Source organism: Harmonia axyridis, chromosome 1, assembly GCF_914767665.1.
Source record: "Harmonia axyridis chromosome 1, icHarAxyr1.1, whole genome shotgun sequence".
Lineage (NCBI taxonomy): Eukaryota > Metazoa > Arthropoda > Insecta > Coleoptera > Coccinellidae > Harmonia > Harmonia axyridis.
The window spans coordinates 79,685,665-79,704,354 of NC_059501.1; the positions used below are offsets into that span (position 1 = coordinate 79,685,665).

At 35.1% G+C, this 18,690-nt stretch overlaps 1 non-coding gene across 1 annotated transcript; it reads left to right on the forward strand.

The window, feature by feature from the left end:
• Positions 1-12,286: 12,286 nt before the first annotated feature.
• Positions 12,287-12,358, forward strand: Trnat-cgu. Its single transcript has one exon. It is a non-coding gene; the product is annotated as a tRNA-Thr (tRNA).
• Positions 12,359-18,690: the final 6,332 nt, after the last annotated feature.

An 18,690-nucleotide genomic window follows, 5' to 3' on the forward strand; every position in this document is an offset into this window, starting at 1 on the left:
TAATCCTTAATAAATTAGTAGTACCATCGATTGATACGTTAGTAATCGGTACTCCTCCCTTCCCCACATCATGGTAACTATGGTGAGGTACCGATTATAAACGAATTAATCGATAATACTACTAATTTATTATCGATTAACGTATCAATCGATAATAAATTTGTAGGATTTCTGCACAGAGTGTAGAATAAGTTGTCATTCAAATATCGAATTTATATACAACTGATATGAATACGAATTTGAAGGATTTAGCATGGGTGTGCGCCAATTATTTTTTAACATTACAATTCATCAAGCTTATCGGCAATCTTTCTAATGAACGTCACCGAGCAGCTTTTTTAACACTTAAAAAGCGATTTTTGATTTCGACATTCCAATCAAAATCCACCAGTAGCGTCCTGTGAAAAACTAGAAACGTTAAAGACGCGTTCCTTGCGCCACCCTGTATACCTGAATGTCAACGATCGTCGCAGATCCCGGTTGTTAAATCGCCATTGTTTCCACTCGAAGCATGATGTGTTGCCTCGGTGGTACGCTTTGCATCATAGGTCGTGTACAAACCTATCGCCCTTAGCGAAATTGAGGTAACTGACCGATTTATACGGCAACGATTGTGGGCAGAAATAAATTTGAGAGTTGTGTTGTTCGATGCATGGCGTCGTTTCTTCTCCTCCTCTCAGGAGGAACTGAAACGGAAATCTCCGTTTTATATGCCTTCGAATATCGGGTTCGATTCGTTCGTGAATTTGCAATTTCAGTTCCTTCCAATTCGACACGAGAGTGCAAGGAATTTACGAGGATATTCAGGTGCATGAACTTGAGTTTCAATTAAGTTAGGACTGGAGTTGATGCCTTTGGTATGTTGGAAGGCGATTCGCCCTGTTAGTTCCGATGAATGGAATTGGGATTTTTGTGGGCTGGTTACTATTGGCGAACAATTCGCGAAACATTTGGCGAGAAATGAAGAAGTTTGGATTTTGCGAAATCCTAATATGGGAATCACAGAAATCAGGTATTCAGAAAAAATAATTCAAAACTGTACGAATTCAGTAAACGGTTAATAAATTGAATGAATAAATTAGCATGAAGACAGACGTACGTTTCGAAAATTTTGTTTCTTTCAATAGAATTTCTCCTCACATCAGGATATCATCGTAAAAAAAAATTTATTGAATTTGCCAAATTGAAACTTGCGGATTCATTTTACAAACTTGCATTCTAGACACGCGTAGGCTAACTGAAAGAAACTGTTTATTTGGAAGGGATTTAGAGAAAGTAATTTCAATAGGTAATCATAGATCTCCTTTCTTACTCTTCTGTGAAATAGATATACAAATTAACATATTCAATTCAAATTAAAATTGAAGAGAGTCTAATTTATCTTTTGGTTGATGTCCATTCTTATTATTGGCGAACAATTCACGAAATATTTGGCGAGAAATGAAGAAGTTTGGACTTTTCGAGATCCTAGCATGGGAATCACAACCGTTATAAAACCAATAAATTTTTCGTATGCATTATCAAAGGTGTTCTTTGATAATAAATAAAATAAAACAAAGTACCGATGAATTATTCAATTGTTATCAACAATTGTTTCGCCATACTGTAGCTACACCAGGCTACTTTTTTAATACAACCCCAGTACTCTTATCAGTCAAAAATGTAGCCTAGAATTTACATTCTGTTGAACGAACAAATAGATGTATACTCATCCCCATTATTGAATTTCTTCAGATAGTTTGGAAATTATAGGCGGCACATTGTCCAATATACCTGTGAAGTTCATGAATAGAGAACCTTCTCTCTTACTCTCCTGTGAAATTGGTATACAAATCAACATTAACATTCGATATAAAAATGTCATATGAAGTTTAGTTTCATCTTTATGTTCTGTTCTCTCTGAATCATTTTGGTGTATGAACTTGAATTTCAAATAGAAATTAGGAACTGGACTGGAGTTGACGTCTTTGGTCTGTTGCAAAAGAAACTGCTATTTGCCCTGTAAGTTCTGATAAATGGAACTATAATTTTTGTGGGCTAACTATTATTGGCGATCAATTCGCAAAACATTCAATGAGGAATGAGGAAGTTCAGAATTTTCGGAAGCCCTAACATGGGGATCACAGATATCAGTAACCAATCAATTCACCATTTCCATTCTCAAAGGTGTTTTTATAAAGTTTTAGGCATCAAAATTATGAAATCATTGTACCAAAACCTTAAATTTGATTCTTTTTTTTTTGATTTATACTTTTCGTCTAAAGATACAATACCGAATTGACAAAATATAAAAATCAACCAGAAAAAACAAACCAAAACTGTATGAATTGAATAAATGAATTAACATGAATGCAGACCTACGTTTTGAAAATGTTTTATCTTTCAATAGAATTTCTCCTCATCAGTGTCTCATATAGTTTAAAAGAAAATTATTGAATTTACCTGAATTTAACTGAAAGAAACTGTTTATTTGAAAGGGATTCACAGAAAGCAATTTCTATACATAGTCGTAGATATCCTCTGTTACTGTTCTGTGAAAAAGAAAGAACATTTTCAATTGGAATAAAAATATTATAGAGTCTGATTTTATTTTTTTGATTGATGTTCTCTCTAAATGATTTTTTGGTGCATAAACTTGAGTTTCAATTTAGTAAGGACTGGAGTTGATGCCTCAGGTCTGTAGAGAAAGGAACGGTGATGTACTCTGTTAGTTCCGATGAAGGGAACTATGATTTTTGTGGGCTGCTTATTATTGCTTAACAATTCGCGAAACATTCAGCGAGAAATGAAGAAGTTTATAATTTTCGAGATCCTAACATAGGAATCACGGACATTATAAACCAATAAATTCACCGTTTTCATAAACGTGTTTTTAAAATAAAAAATGAAACGAAGTAATTTCCACTTAACTATTTAATTGTTAGCAAAAATTGTTTTTCCTACAACTGCTATGGAAAGTAGCGTATTCTTCATAGCTTTCTCAATTTCAAAACTATGTATTGCTCATACTGTGGGAAATATTATTCCCCACGGCACTTTGCCCACACATCGCTTGGTAGACCAATGAAATTGGGCTTTTGAGTCGTTTCTATGGAAATGCAATAAATTAGCACCTACTGTCAACTAAGGTCATTTTGATTTAAATTAAGTTCATTACTTGAATTATTGAAATTTGAACAGTTGCAGGAAAAGTATAGTGTGCAACATGTGGAGAAAGTCCTTTTCTCGCTTGTGTGTTTGCGGCACTCGCCTTTCAGGCTCGTGCCACAAACTTCCACACTCGCGAGAAAAGTTGGACTTTCCCCACTTGTTGCACAATATACTATTGCCACACTATAGTTTCAACAGGCTACAATTCCTACTAATAGGAGTACAGGACTGTCTGAAGAAATTGACAACATATTAGATTCATCCAGAAAAAACAAAAATTATCCAAAATTGTACAAATCAAGTAAACGGTTGAAAAATTGAATAACCAAATTAACATGAAAACAGAAGTAAGTAACAAAACATATGTATCTTTAAAAAGAAAATTTCCTTCAACCTTTATTATTTATATCTTTTTTCTATATTTACCCTTTCGTCTGGAAATGATTCCAAATTTACAAAATATTAGAATAAAAAAAAATAATTTATCATCCAAAACTGTACAAATTGAGTGAACGATTTATGAATTGAATAACTGAATTAACATTGGACGTACCAATGGAAACTCTGGTATTTTTCAATACAATTTTTCCTCATTAGTGTCTTATAGTTTGAAAACACTTACCAACTGAAATTTTTATATTTGATTATGATTATGATTGATTATGATTATGATATATTAGGAACTTTCATTTTAGGAATTCGTAGGATAACTATTTATCTCATAAGGATTTATAGAAAACAATTTCAACTGATTATCATAGATATTTTCTCTTACTCTCCTGTGAAATAGATATACAAATTAACGTTCAAAATTGAAATAACAATTCTAGTTCTAGAGAGTTCAATTATATATCGCTTGGTTGATGTTGACTTTAATTTTTTGATATTTATGTACACACATCGGAAAAGTCTAAGGATATTTCAGTATATCTCGCATGGTAAATCGCATATTGCTTTTATCTCAAGTTTTTTGCAGACTACCAATTGAAATCATCATGCGGAGTGAATTTTGGTTGTATACATATGCTAGCCAAGAAAATATGGGAGATATGATAAAAATAAAAAAAATGAATGTCGCAGTTAAAATTTCTGTATTTGATTTTAATCATTTCATGCATTCGTTAGATCGATTTTGGGTTATAACATCGACAATATTTTTCTATCAACTTCTTTTTATTATGGAACGACATCATTTAACTTTGGAAGAGATGAATCGAGTGGTTGGTTCACTTGAAGGGGGCATGAGACAAGTCGATGCAGCTGAGCGAATGGGTGTTTCACAAAGTGTTATAAGTCGTTGGTGGAGGCGTTTCAGAACAACTGGAAATCCTGCCGAAAATCATCCAGGACGTGGACGTTGTACAACTGCTATTCAAGACAGATTTTTGGTTTTGACCGCCCGAAGGCAACCCACTATAACGGCTCCTGAGTTGGTTATGGAATTTCAACGGGCTCATAATTTGACCATTGGGCGAGATACTGTGAGGAATCGTCTTCATGAAGCCGATCTTCATTCCCGACGGCCCATTAGGTGTCCACCACTTTCCAGAGGAAATCGCGCTGCAAGATTGAATTGGTGTCGTGAGTTTCAAAATTGGGGTGTCAATGAGTGGTCCACAGTTTTATTCACAGATGAATCAAGATTCGGATATCATCCAGATTCTCGTCGAATAAGACTATGGAGACGATCTGGTAATTTAGAACGCTTGAGACACGTCCAGGAAGTACACCGTTATAGAGGTGGTACAATTATGGTGTGGGGAGGAATTTCCATTGGACGTAGAACAGAGCTCGTTTTTCCTGATGGTTTTCTAAGAGCTCAGCAATATTTGGAAAATATTCTGCAACCAATTGTACAACCTTATGCAGAAGCTGTTGGTGAAAACTTCCATTTGATGCATGACAATGCTCGTCCCCATACCGCTCGTATTGTGACACAATGGTTGGATAATGAGGGAATTGATGTTTTGCCATGGCCAGCACAATTTCCGGACCTGAATCCGATAGAACATGTATGGGACATGCTTCAAAGAAGGATTACGCCAAATATGGGAAACGTCCAAAATGTTTTAGAATTCAGGGAGCTTCTGACAGCTGAATGGACAAATTTAAATCAGGAAGACCTAAACAATCTGATTTTGTCTATGAATCGTAGGTGTAGAGCCGTAATTAATCAACGAGGAGGCCACACATTATATTAAATGCCAAACTTGAATTGATTTTCGATAAAAAATTACTAAGAATAATTACTATGTTTTTCGCAATTTAGAGACTTCGATTTTTTTCAGTTTTTCACTTTTTCATTATAAAAATTTCGGTTTATTTGAAGTATATAAACAATTATTGAATACATCTATACATAATTTCCTCGAATTTTCTTTCATTTAACTCAAAACCAATCATTTCGAAGAATATCCTTAGACTTTTCCGATGTGTGTATATAAACTGCCTCCATCGAGTAGACTCATTGAAATTTTATTATTTATAATGTTTCAGGTATATGTATTTTATAATTATTATAAGTATTAGTGAGTAAGTGAGACATTCTGCATTAAAAAAACGACAGTTTGCTATATGCAAATGCTCCATAATATGAAGCATTCGCATATTTTGTAGTGCGTGTATCCTTTCATTTTGAGTGATTTCGTAGTTTTTACTTGTCGAATGTCACTTTAAAAGTGAGAGCTGTCCTGATTGTGCGCTATTTAAAATAAAACCTCTTATTGGAAAACTTTCCATCATCAATTTTGAAGGTTTATTTTTTTAAATTCTACTCGTAACATATTATAAACCAATAACCTGACACACAACCTAACCTGACCTAACCTAACTTAACCTCACATCCAGATACCCATTATATATACTTTTTTCATACTATTTGACACATTCTGTGGGATTATACTGAGGAGTAAAGAATTGTTTGAAATTTGCTAGGTTTTTATACTATTGATAGATACTCCAACTGCTGGAATGAAATCACCTCTTTTTATCTTCTGCCATTGGTTTTTTCCACCGACACCAAGTAATTACAAGTACTCTCACTCGTAAGATTTCACTCCTGAATCCCTCTATAACGATGTGAGCTAGGTACGAAGCAGCTGAATCAATTTCCATATTTGCCGTTTTTATCGCAGCAAGTTGCAAGGCCTGATCGAAAGAACGCCGACGCAGTTGGTACCATTGCGAAGATACAAGTCCACAGCGTGTGTGATTATTCTTGGTTAATATCATGCAACATTTTCCATACCGGTGCTTAGGAGAGATTTATGATAAGATGGTATTTTTGATGTCAGGTTGGCAACAGTGGAGCAACTAGATCTGACGTGTGATATCTTGAGGGGATTTTTAGAGGATTACACGGTTTTTTTTTTGGATCGGTTAAAGCTGGTTTCGCCTCCATTAATGGATCTCGGTATGAAATCTGAGAGATTCATTAGATAAACTGACCCAGAAGAATTAAGGATGTTATGTTAGATCGCATTTGATATAAATGATTGTATGTCAGGACTAATTATGATTCTGTTTTAGATGTAGAATAACGACAAGTATGCTAATTTGCAGTATATTATTTTATAAGGAGTAAAAGTGTCACATTTAGTGTCGACACTGATTGTTTGTTAATTCGTCAATTCAATTCGCGCCACAGAAATAACAATTTTGAAATCGTTCAATAATGCCTATTTTCTCTGAGCAGAAAAATAGTATCGTTTTTAGTTAAATGGAAATAGAATTAGAGTTGAAGTATGAAGAATGGACTAGTGAGACTGAAAATCTGCACTAAAATGTTGCGATAAGTTAATATGAAAGAACTTTAAAAATAGTTAATTTTGAAGCAAATTTCAATTATGGAATAATATTTTGGGTAAATAATGAAAATTTAAATAGAATATTTTTGATACAAAAAAGGGCTTTCCGCATAGTTTTTAAGTTAAATTTTAGGGAATCTTGTAGGGGAAAATTTAGGAGTAAGAATATTTCACAGTCTTTGGTGTCTATTTGTTCGAATGTTTGTTGTTTCTGCACATAAATAGGCACAATTTTACAGAAGAGAATTTGAATATATACAACACAAGATCTTCAGACAATTTCCTGCACATAGGTTAACATTAACAGAGAAATGTCCATCTTACATGAGTATAAGAGCTTTCAATAAGTTGCCTAATCAAATTAAATGTATATCAGATTACAAACTATTCAGGAATAGAATAAAAAAATTATTAGTAATGTTAAGTCTGGCAGAATATTTCGAAGGGGCGGTATAAGGGCTGTAAATGTATGACGTCATTTCACTTAAAGTTTTTCTTTGTATAACATTGTATTCGTTTATTTGAAATAAAGAAGCATTATCTTTCTATCTATCATATTCATTCTATGATAGAAAGTTTTGCGAATATGAAGAGGAGATTCTTGAAATTGAATTGATAAGTTTGTATATGTTAATATATTTATGTTTTTCATGATCACAAATTTTCTTAGGGGAAAAAAGTTTGTTGTTGTTTTTTCAAATGTTCCTTGTTATGTATACAGGGTGAGCTTATCTCTAGTTCCTTTCAAGGAATTGATTGATTTATTTTTTGTTGTACAAAACATTGCTTCAGTTAAACCTTCATCGTATTCATTTTTGTGTTTATTTTTTTTTAATTGAAGAACTAGTATTGGTTAGATTACGAACATTGAATTAATACAAAACCTCAACTGTATAGTTTACTTCACATCTTATATTCTCATATTTTGAATTAACAATCGTTTTCAAAAGTCTTTCAAGTTGTAACGTTGGGAGCACTTACAATCGGATGCACCACCACATGCTTTCATTATCTTTCTTATGTGAGTTAGAAACTGTAGAATCCGAAGTAGATTATTTTCTTGAAACCGGTCTCATTACAATAAATTTGAATATCACCGGGTTCGTTGCTTTGAATCGAACTGGAATATCTCGATGTTTAAAAGGCCTAGAAGAAATCGCTGAAAGGGGTTAGTCAGTTTGTGCAATAAATATAAATTATTGACTCTGTGGAATCCAGAAAAACCATAAAGAAAGATGAAATCGTTTAGGATACCAATAATCTTATCTCCGATATTTATGATCAGGAACATCAGAAAGGAAGAAAATAAGAAACTGAACTTGGAAAAACATATTTGGTGCAATAATGTTTGATGAATTTTGTTCTGTGATGAAGTCCTATCCGATAGTTTTTTCCAGATGCATATTTTGCTAAGTATTTGATTGTTGGAGGAAAAAATCCTTATTAATTTTACTAATTATTTTCTCCACTTCAAATGAAGCAATGGGCAGAAAAAAATTCTTTCAGAAAACTAAATGCTGGATCTTAATTGACATAAGATCTCTAAAGATCTTACTTACACCAGTGCTCGTTCATAATGCAAGTTTGAGAATTTTTTTTGGAAATTCAAAAAGAACTATTCAAATGAGTAAAATTGTACCATTTTGAACATTTTTCAACCAAGTATTCCAGTAAAATCTTACACCTAGATAACTGCCAACATTCATTTTCATTGTGAAAGAATCAAGTGATAGAAGGTACAGTCTATTCAATGAATTATGCACTAGTTTACACAGCATTCTGAACAGGTGATAACATTAGAAACTGTACAAGACGTGATCAATATTATAAATGATAGATACACAGTTTCTCTTGTACAACGTGTAAATCTAGTAGCGCATTGGTGAATGTTCGTAAATGATTCCTCACCTTGTAGCTATAAACAATGTAGCTGGGAATTTGTTTATCGATTTGAGGTTTATCTAAGGTGTTGACAACATTAAGATTAAGGTTCAGGTAGAGTTGATGTCATGAAAATTGAGAATTCCTGTTACTTTCACAATAATAATTCACGTGTTTCGAAACCATTGATCAGCTATTGATCTTGTACTCGAGAATCGGTGTACTTATGCCATCAACCAAAAATGGTGATGATGGACCTCATTTGTAAGTCTTGGGCGTCCACTTACAGTTCTTGACCACTTCTCATGCTTAATAACACCCTATGTCAGAGGATAAACCATAGTAGATACCTACCATTAGCGATTTCTCTGAATGGAAAATTGATCCAATAATGCAATTTCACGAAGACGCACTCTAAGCATGATCAAAGCCTCAAATCGTAAAACAGACAAAAAAACGAATGAAATGGAACCAAAAAATCTAAATCGACTTCATATATCAAGAATATACCACATAACATGTAAAACTTCAAATATATTCTTTTTTAGAACTTGATTATTTGGATTGAAATCGATTACAACCTTCAACTATATAAACATTAGAGCCAAGTTTGGTCAAAAAATTCCGACGCCTTCTTGTTTTTGCATTTTTTGTCACAGAGTTTGCTGAAATAGTTTAATTAATGAATTTTTTCTTCAGCGATCTCTAGAAAATTTGAAAAATTCTAATTTACATATTTCAAAACGTTTTTATATCTAGTATAATATCCTATTTCAATTCAAAATTCAATGAATACCTACTCAGTATCTATCAAGAAGTAAGAGGGAATCTGACTCTGTTGAACTGACACAATCTTAATATAAATAATATCCGAAGGCATTACAGTCCAGTTAAAAATCAACATCATTCGAATCTGTCATAAACTAATTCAGATCTGGGCACTAATTGAGCCAGTATATAAGTTTTACTTAGGTAACGGTTCGTTAAAACCAGATTGAAATTTGCATAGAGAGAACATTTCAATACCTCTAGGAATTAATGGTTGCGTGATTCAACAAATGAACGCAAAAATGTTCATCAATCATAGCATTAATTAGAATCTTCGATTCCAGGGACGGACTTCTTGCTTTTGTACCCCTACTAGGAAAGTAACAGGCCAATTGAAATATCCCTTGCCTACCATAGAAAACACATTTTTTTGCCAAAATCCGATTTTATTATTCAACATAGTTGCCTTCGAGGGCGATACAGCGATTATAGCGATCTTCCAACTTTTGGATACCATTTTTGTAGTACGATTTGTCTTTCGCTTCAAAATAGGCCTCAGTTTCGGCGATTACTTCTTCATTGGCGCTAAATTTCTTTCCAGCGAGCATTCTTTTGAGGTCTGAGAACAGAAAAAAAAATGCTGAGGGCTAGATCTGGCGAATAAGGTGGAAGCAATTCAGAGCCCAATTCATGCAATTTTGCCATTGTTTTCATTTATTTCTGACACGGCACATTTTCTTGATGAAACAGCACATTTCTTTCTACAAATGGGGCCGTTTTTTATCGATTTCATCCTTTAAACGATCCAATAACGCTGTATTATAATCGCTGTTGATGATCTGGCCCTTTTAGAGGTAATCAATGAATATTAAATCTTGCACATCCCAAAATACTTATGCCATAACCTTGCCAGCTGACTGTTGTGTTTTACTAGCTTTGGATTCGGTTCATCGTATATGCAGTCCACTGAGCTGACTGTCGATTCATCCATTGTCACATATCAACGCAAAAATTCAGGTTTATTGCACTTCAAACACTACTCAGAATCATTAACACGTTGTTGCTTTTGATCGATGGTCAGCTCGCAGGACACCCATTTTGCACACAGCTCTCTCATATACAAATATTCGTGAATGATATGATGTACTCCTTTGGATGATATTTTCACAATGTTTGCTATCTCGATCAACTTCAACTTCAAACACTACTCAGAATCATTAACACGTTGTTGCTTTTGATCGATGGTCAGCTCGCAGGACACCCATTTTGCACACAGCTCTCTCATATACAAATATTCGTGAATGATATGATGTACTCCTTTGGATGATATTTTGCGTTCATAATTTTGTGAACTTCTTTGATTTTTTCGTCGGTGACAGCCTCTTTTGGGCGGCCACTGCGTTCACCGTCTTCAGTGCTCATTTCACCACGAAATTCTTTTTTTCCAATCTATTTTCAAATAACAAAAGTAGCTACAACGCAATATCTCACAAACTAATAGTCGGACTGCTGTCAAATTTTGTCACGTATCGTTTGAAGGTTGGTACTAACTAAAAATCATATGGATTTAATGCTAGCATCGCCATCTATGCATCAGACCGGGGACTTTTCAATTGGCCTAATAGAATAGAACTCAACGGAAATACTAGAAAACGACCTCAAAATAAATTTGCAAATTAATGCAGTGCCCACTGTATTTCATGGATCTGATGCGTATAATCAATTATTAATTATTGATTTCTGAAGGGTTTTCCAAGAGTTTATCGAGTAGCGCAGTATCAATAATGCGCTAGCCATCAGATTCATAAACACACCTATGCATTTGTTGTTCAGAATGGTCTGAAATGCATTTGGCAAGAGTGGATAACTTCGGAAGACTAGTAGGAAAAATCGCGATGGGAAACTGAGTACATCCCTTATATTCGTGATTTCCCATTTAGTCGTTCTTAATGAGTGTAACTTTTCATAATTTCCACTCCACCAATAGAAAGCTTTTCTGCACAAATCGTAAAGGTATCCTATTAAATCAGATTACCCTATTCCAACCTTTGAAGTTCTGAGATATAAGCTTATTATGACGGTATTTTTCAGTTATTCAACTAGAATTCGATTAAATATTTCACTGTTGATATCTCCATTATACGTATAATGGAGAAAATGGATTATTTATTCATGTGAACTTGATTTTATAGGATACCTACTTCTTTTATAGACCTCCTGAAGGGATAATTAATTTCAAAGAGATGAAAAAAAGTGTATTCTTCAACAAATGGAATAACATAGGAAAAGAAACGAGAAATTATTATTAAAGACTCTGAATAGTTCAGTTTGAATTTGAACAGTACACACAAATATAAAATAATTCAATATTTCGATTTTTTTGATGATCTGGCGGAATATTTTAGAGTATTCAATATAGGATTCCTCTTTGGAGGTTTATCAACAAATCACTACTTGTGTGGAAATCTTTATATCACAATGTGCGATAAAAATAGCAAATTCGTGATTAAAAAATTATTCCATTCCGTTTTATATCATTACACTCAAGAAAACGATGAACTCCATCTAATACAATTCCATTTTATGCTATTTTCAATTTCAACCGAATGAATAAAATGAAATTTCAACTATAATATCAAATGTTACGAATATATGGCGGACTAACGCCGCCGTAAGTATGAGCCTCTTTAGCTCAGTGGTAGAGCACTGGTCTCGTAAACCAGGGGTCGTGAGTTCAAACCTCACAGGAGGCAAGTGATACATTTTTTTTGGGTTTTTCGATTATTAAATACGTTTTATTTGGATTGTTTCAGAGACGAGATATTCATTGATGAAATAATCTAATCGCCTCATGTATTGTGTTCATTCTAATGAATGAATATATCAGTTTTCGAAGCAGTTTTATTTTTCCCGAAAACAAACCATTCAATGAACATTTTTGATGAAGCCAGAAAATTTCCAATAGTCTTAGAATCCTAGATTCTGAAATATGTTTTATTCATATGTATTGCGATTTAGCAATTTGGTTACTGATTGTATACTTTGATTTGATAATTGCGTATTCGATGACATTGCAAAGAAATTCAACCACAGTTTTGAATGTTTTCCATATTCTTGAATTTTCAATGTTCTAGTTACCATTGATCATAGATTGAAGGAATTGCAAAACCCCGCCTACCAATCGATGATTGTTGGTGAACTAAATAATTATTAGTCTATGAAACTGACTTGCAAAAATTAGAGATTCACCTTTATCAATCAAGTTTTTCTCCAGATAGTTATTTTCAAGGTATTTTATACACATTTTATGATTTATTTTATCAAATGGTGGTGATGATCATAAATATGTTCTCTGTTATAGATTTTTGATGTCTCATCAGTCAATTGCTAACAGTTAAGATGAAAATGAAAGGCAATGAAGTTCTAAGAAATAATAAATCGAAAATCGAAAAAAAGGAATAAACCCATCGGTGAGTACTCGGAATAATTATTATAGGTAGTGAGTTCATTTTTCATGAGTTTTCGATGGTTTCACACATGATCGGGTGATGATTTTTTTTAACAAAACCAGAACATTTTTAATACTCATTACACGAAATATTAGAATCTGAAACTCGTACTTATGTACGAGTATAGAGAGTGATTCACCGCGATAGCCTATAGACTTTTATATTATGCATTAATTAGGGTTGGGTTTTCAGACAATGATCTTTCTTCCTAATATTTTTCAAATCTCTACAACTTCCGGTTTTAGGTACTGGAAACAGACTACTACTTCTTTATTTCAAATGACACACTCAGTATATTATTGTATCATAAGATAGCTTGTTTGATGACAATTTCGGCAATATGCCATACATTGTGTGAAAACTAGATCAGAAAACTGTTTGCGGTTTCAACCGAAAATTTACAGGGTGTGTATCAGAAGATCATGAACTTGGACAACTTAAATTCATCAAAACTCGAGATTTTCGAATTGGGAATCAATATTTTTTATTAATTCAATCAATTCTACGTATAAAAGGAGGGGGTCACTCGAGCAAACCCTATACCTAAAATTAATACTTTGAGAGAAATCGAGGAAAAACTATAAATGAGGAAAAAACGCAATTTCTTACTTTGTGTAGTAGTTTGTGACTTCCGGAAAACAGAAAGAACCTTAAAGTCGATGAAACAGGTAGTTCAGATTTGCGCAGCTAGACTCGATATTTTGGTAGGGTGTGATACATTGTTGAATTCGTAATTTTTTTCTTCATCAACTCATAAGGAAATACAATATGGCGTCCATAAGAAAAAACTTGACTACGGCGTCTCTAAAACAATGGAAAAAAAATCACCATTAGAATATTTATATTGGATGAAGGCTACAAACCGAATTTCGTGAAGTTATCTCCAGAAACGAATGAGTCACAAAAAAAAATCTCGATTTTTAGTTTTTTGGAGATGTCTTAAGAACCATTGGAGACATTTTGGATCTGTTAACAGCAACACACTGATCCCTAAATAATGCAACTTTTTTGTAATTCAAGCCACCCTGTCTTTTTGGCGGATTTTGATACCCCTGCAGTGCCCCTAAAATAGTTCTAACCCTGCATACTTGGACGTAAGTTTCAGCAAGCCATACTTACTTAGTTATTATATCGAAGTACGGCAGCACCCTTCAAGCAATTTATGTATATTATCCACATCCTTGTATCAACTTTAAACCTGACAACTTCCAAAACGAAACATCCAAAACATCCTTCCAAGAACACGAACCCTTTAGATCCTCCCCCATCTCTAATCGAGTAAAATCTTCACGATCCTCAATATTAATCACAACTCGGTCATGGTCTCATTAAGGCGTCGTTTGTACCAGACATCAACTCGAGGAGCGTCTTGTCTCAGTTTTGCACGTGACGATATGCTGAATACAGCAGGCGGTGGGAACGTCTCATCAAAATTAATTAGTTGTAAAAGTTTGACACGAGCCATTCACCGATGTCGAAGTGCAACACGAATTTCCTCTTCCTGCCAAGTTAGGACACACATGTTGCTAACGAGCGTCGTTTGTTTGGATTAGGCCTTTTGGAAAGGGTTTTTCATTGGGATTTATAGGTGTCGTCATTTTTGATGTGGGTTGAATTTTATTTTGGGGGTGTTTACCGAATTTTGGGATGAATATATCGTTTATGTTTTTATACTGGGTGTTAACTTTAAGGTCATATTACCGACTGTATAGATGTATTTTTAGGTATCGCACACTTATTAACTTCATATAGCGTGCCAAAAAAGTAACGTAAGAAGTCAATAATTCTTTGTACGAAGACTTATTGAGAAAAATCTTCGCACCCGAGCATTTTAATTTTTGAAAACAAGTTACAATATGATATGGACTTCACCAATTCCATCTCATGAAATTCTTCTTGACCAGTTCGCACATTTGTGGCAGTATGTTCTTGATAACTTCACAAACATCATCTTTGAGGGCTTATTCGATTCGATTTTGGAGCATTGTCAAAGAAAAAAGTCTGAAGGTGTTGAATCACAAGATTTCTTCGACCGATTGTGATCACTCCTTCGAAAAACCACTTTCTTTGCAGAATTGTAATTGTTCCGTTGCTTTTGAGGGACGTAGCGACGTCTCGTTGAAAATTAACGTCACCCACATCAATATCGTACAATTCCGTTACTGAAAAATCATTAATCATAATTCAGTAGCATAATCCATTCATCATTAGAGCGGGTGTTTTTTTTTCGAGGTATTTAACTTTAAGTTGGCATTAGTGTTCAAGATGGCGACCGATTTAACAGCTGTCAAGTGATTTATTCTCAGTTTGGTTTGGCAATTCATCATGAATAGACTCACGCCTGAACAACGCTTGCAAATAGTGCAATTTTATTTCGAAAATAATGGTTCTGTGCGGAATACGTATCGCGCACTACGTCCATTTTATTTTGTTTAGCGACGAAGCGCACTTCTGGTTGAATGGCTACGTCAACAAACAAAACTGCCGCATTTGTAGTGAAGCTAACCCTCAAGTGTATGTCGAAACACCGTTACATCCAGAAAAACTGATTGTTTGGTGCGCTTTATGGGCTGGTGGAATCATTGGTCCGTACTTCTTCAAAAAGGATGATGGCCAGAACGTTCCAGTCAATGGTGATCGGTATAGAGCCATGATTAATAACTTTTTCATTCCTGAATTGTACAACCATGATGTCCAGGAGCTGTGGTTCCAACAAGACGGCGCAACATGTCACATAGCTCGTGCCACAATCGATTTACTGAAAGACCGCCTAATTTCACGTTTTGGACCTGTGAATTGGCCTCCTAGATCTTGTGATTTAACACCGCTAGACTACTTTCTGTGGGGCTATGTAAAGTCATTGGTCTATGCAGATAAGCCACAAACCCTTGACCATTTGGAAGACAACATTCCCATGTTATTGCCGATATACGGCCACAAATGTTGGAAAAAGTAATCGAAAATTGGACGTCCACATTGGACTACATCCGAGCCAGCCGTGGCGGTCATATGTCAGAAATCATATTTAAAATGTAATGCCACAAGATTATCTTGCGGATAAACAAAATTCATGTCAATCAAATAATCCATCGTTGTTTTATTGCAATTTAAAGTTCTATAGCTCAAAAAAAAACACCATTTAGTTGCAAGAGCTTCATTTTCGAATAATTAAGCTCCAATCACACCACCAGCCTAAAAACCACACCAAACGGCTTGTCATCAATAATTTTTGGATTTTCTGATACCCAAATGCGACAATTCTGCTTATTAACGTAGTGAAAATAGGCCTTATCAGTGAAGATGATTTTCTTATGAGAATACGGATCATTTTCATGCATTTTAAGAATCCAATCATCGAAGATACTACGTTGCTGGCGATCAACCATCTCGAGTTATTGTGCTAACTGAACTTTGAAAGCTTCAAGACTTTATGCATGGACAAATAAATCCTCCAGAGAGGCTCAGGTATTGCTGTATATGGGCCTAAAACGAGGATCTCTAGATCCCTGTGAAGTGAGCCTTCTATCTTGCAAACCGAGACACTGGCTGTCTATACTTGGGCCCAAGAGTGTCTCAAAAGAAACCCCACCACGCTGGAATCATATAGCCAGAAGTCTCTTCTAACATGGGACTGCCGTAATACCATAAAGCAACAGGCTAGAGGCAATTAAGTAACTCTACTATAGGTACCGGGGCATTGTGGTATTTAAGGAAACGAAAGAGCCAATGAACTTACAAAAAAGGCATCAAGATTAACATCTGTTGGCTCTGAGCCCTTCTGTTAGCTTGGGAAATGACCAATATAAGGCAGCGGTCCAACAATGAGAATTGAACAATAGGAAAAACCTCTGGAGGAACACTCCGAGTTTTGCACAGGCGTAAAAATTTGTGGTGCTTTCACCGACCTCCACCAGAAAGCTCTTGAAGCTATCACGAGCTGAGCTTCGGGTAATAGTGAGACTGCTGAAATGAAACTGTCGGTAAGTCAGCAGATGAGATTTGCAGGCCCTGTGGGAAGGAGATAGAAACAGCTATAGTGTGCAAATGACTTAGGCTGACTGGCCTAAGAATCACGATACGGCCTCCCTGGGTTTGTATAAATGAGTGGGGTTAAGGACAAAAGATTAATTTGGTCGCAGTTCCCGAAAGGTTAACAGAGGTGCAACGACCCTGATCAATAATAATAATAAGTCTTTATGCAAAAAACGGTGTGATGTGTAATGTCGTTTGGAAAATGCCTATATCCCAAGATCGACAAACCTGTGTTTTCGTCAACGCTACAGGCTACAGGGTACAGCACCAATTCTCTCAGTTGTTCTTGATCGACAAACACGGTTTCAATTCTTCACATCACTAACTTGTTCCAATAACTCAAATTCGACTAACTGCTCCACTATTGTTAGCTGAGAAGTTCCTTCACGACGTTACAAAAGTGGTTTAGTTTTGCGAATTGTGACCACAAAATTTTTGCCATTTTTGTTATGAGTTTCAACAATTTGAATGCGTTGTTGTAGCGGGTCAAAATATGACAGCTTCGAAAGTGACTATTCAAAATGAAACCCTTTGTTGGTTGGAAAACCCTTCATTACAAGCTGACAACGTCCAGATCTCGGTAGCAATGTTGAAGACACTAAGAACTAACTTTACTCTCTCCATCAATAGGTACTTATTGCTCTATGGTCTCCGGCGAAGGCTAAATGAAGTCATCCAACCACCGTTCAGCGAGATCACGTCGTTTACGCCAAATTCACAATTAAAATGACACGCTTTGCAAGACGCCGCAATTTTCACGGCCGACTAGGTCCTGGGAAAGGAGTAGCGAACACGACACCGGAAAGCGGGGACGAGTCTGTCCGCCCGTCACGGTTGACGGGACCACGATCGAATTCTTTTCCGATATTGCAGAAAACGGATTCACGTGAGAATGCTCGGACGAACGGTATCGGGATTGGGTTTTAGGGATAATTTGCCGTTTAGCTTATCAAAACCGTATAGGTAATCTGATATTGTCTATGTTCGTATTTCTGTGGTCGACTCTATTTGTTACAATTCAACCAAAAATATTACGTCGTAACTGAAGAAACCACGATAGCTATTAGGTGCTTCCGCTTTTTTGCAATAGATGGATGTAGCGGTGAGTGGTAGTCGAAATAAATAGATCGTAGATGTCATACAATAAGTTTACGTATTTGTAGACATAACGCCATCGAAATATTAGTCGATTTGTGTCTGCATCATAAAGTTATTCTCCATTAAACATGTCAGCTTATGAATGATTCGACTATGTAGATCTCGAAAAGGCTTGCAGTATATAGGTAAAAATCTGAAATTTTTGAGAAAAAATTGATTATATTCCCGAGGCTGCAACACTATCTGGACGTAAGCTACGCCCTTGAAACCTGAGTAAGTGTTGGATCGGAACTTGATATTTGAAAAACCTTTTATTTTAGGGGTCTGTGACAAATAATTCAGGAGATATAAAGATTTTAGGAGGGAAATTCAATTTTTTCCCGAATTTAAAGTTCAAATTTCCTCAAAACCGTGAGCTCTACGGAGAATTGGTGAGCGGAGCCAGA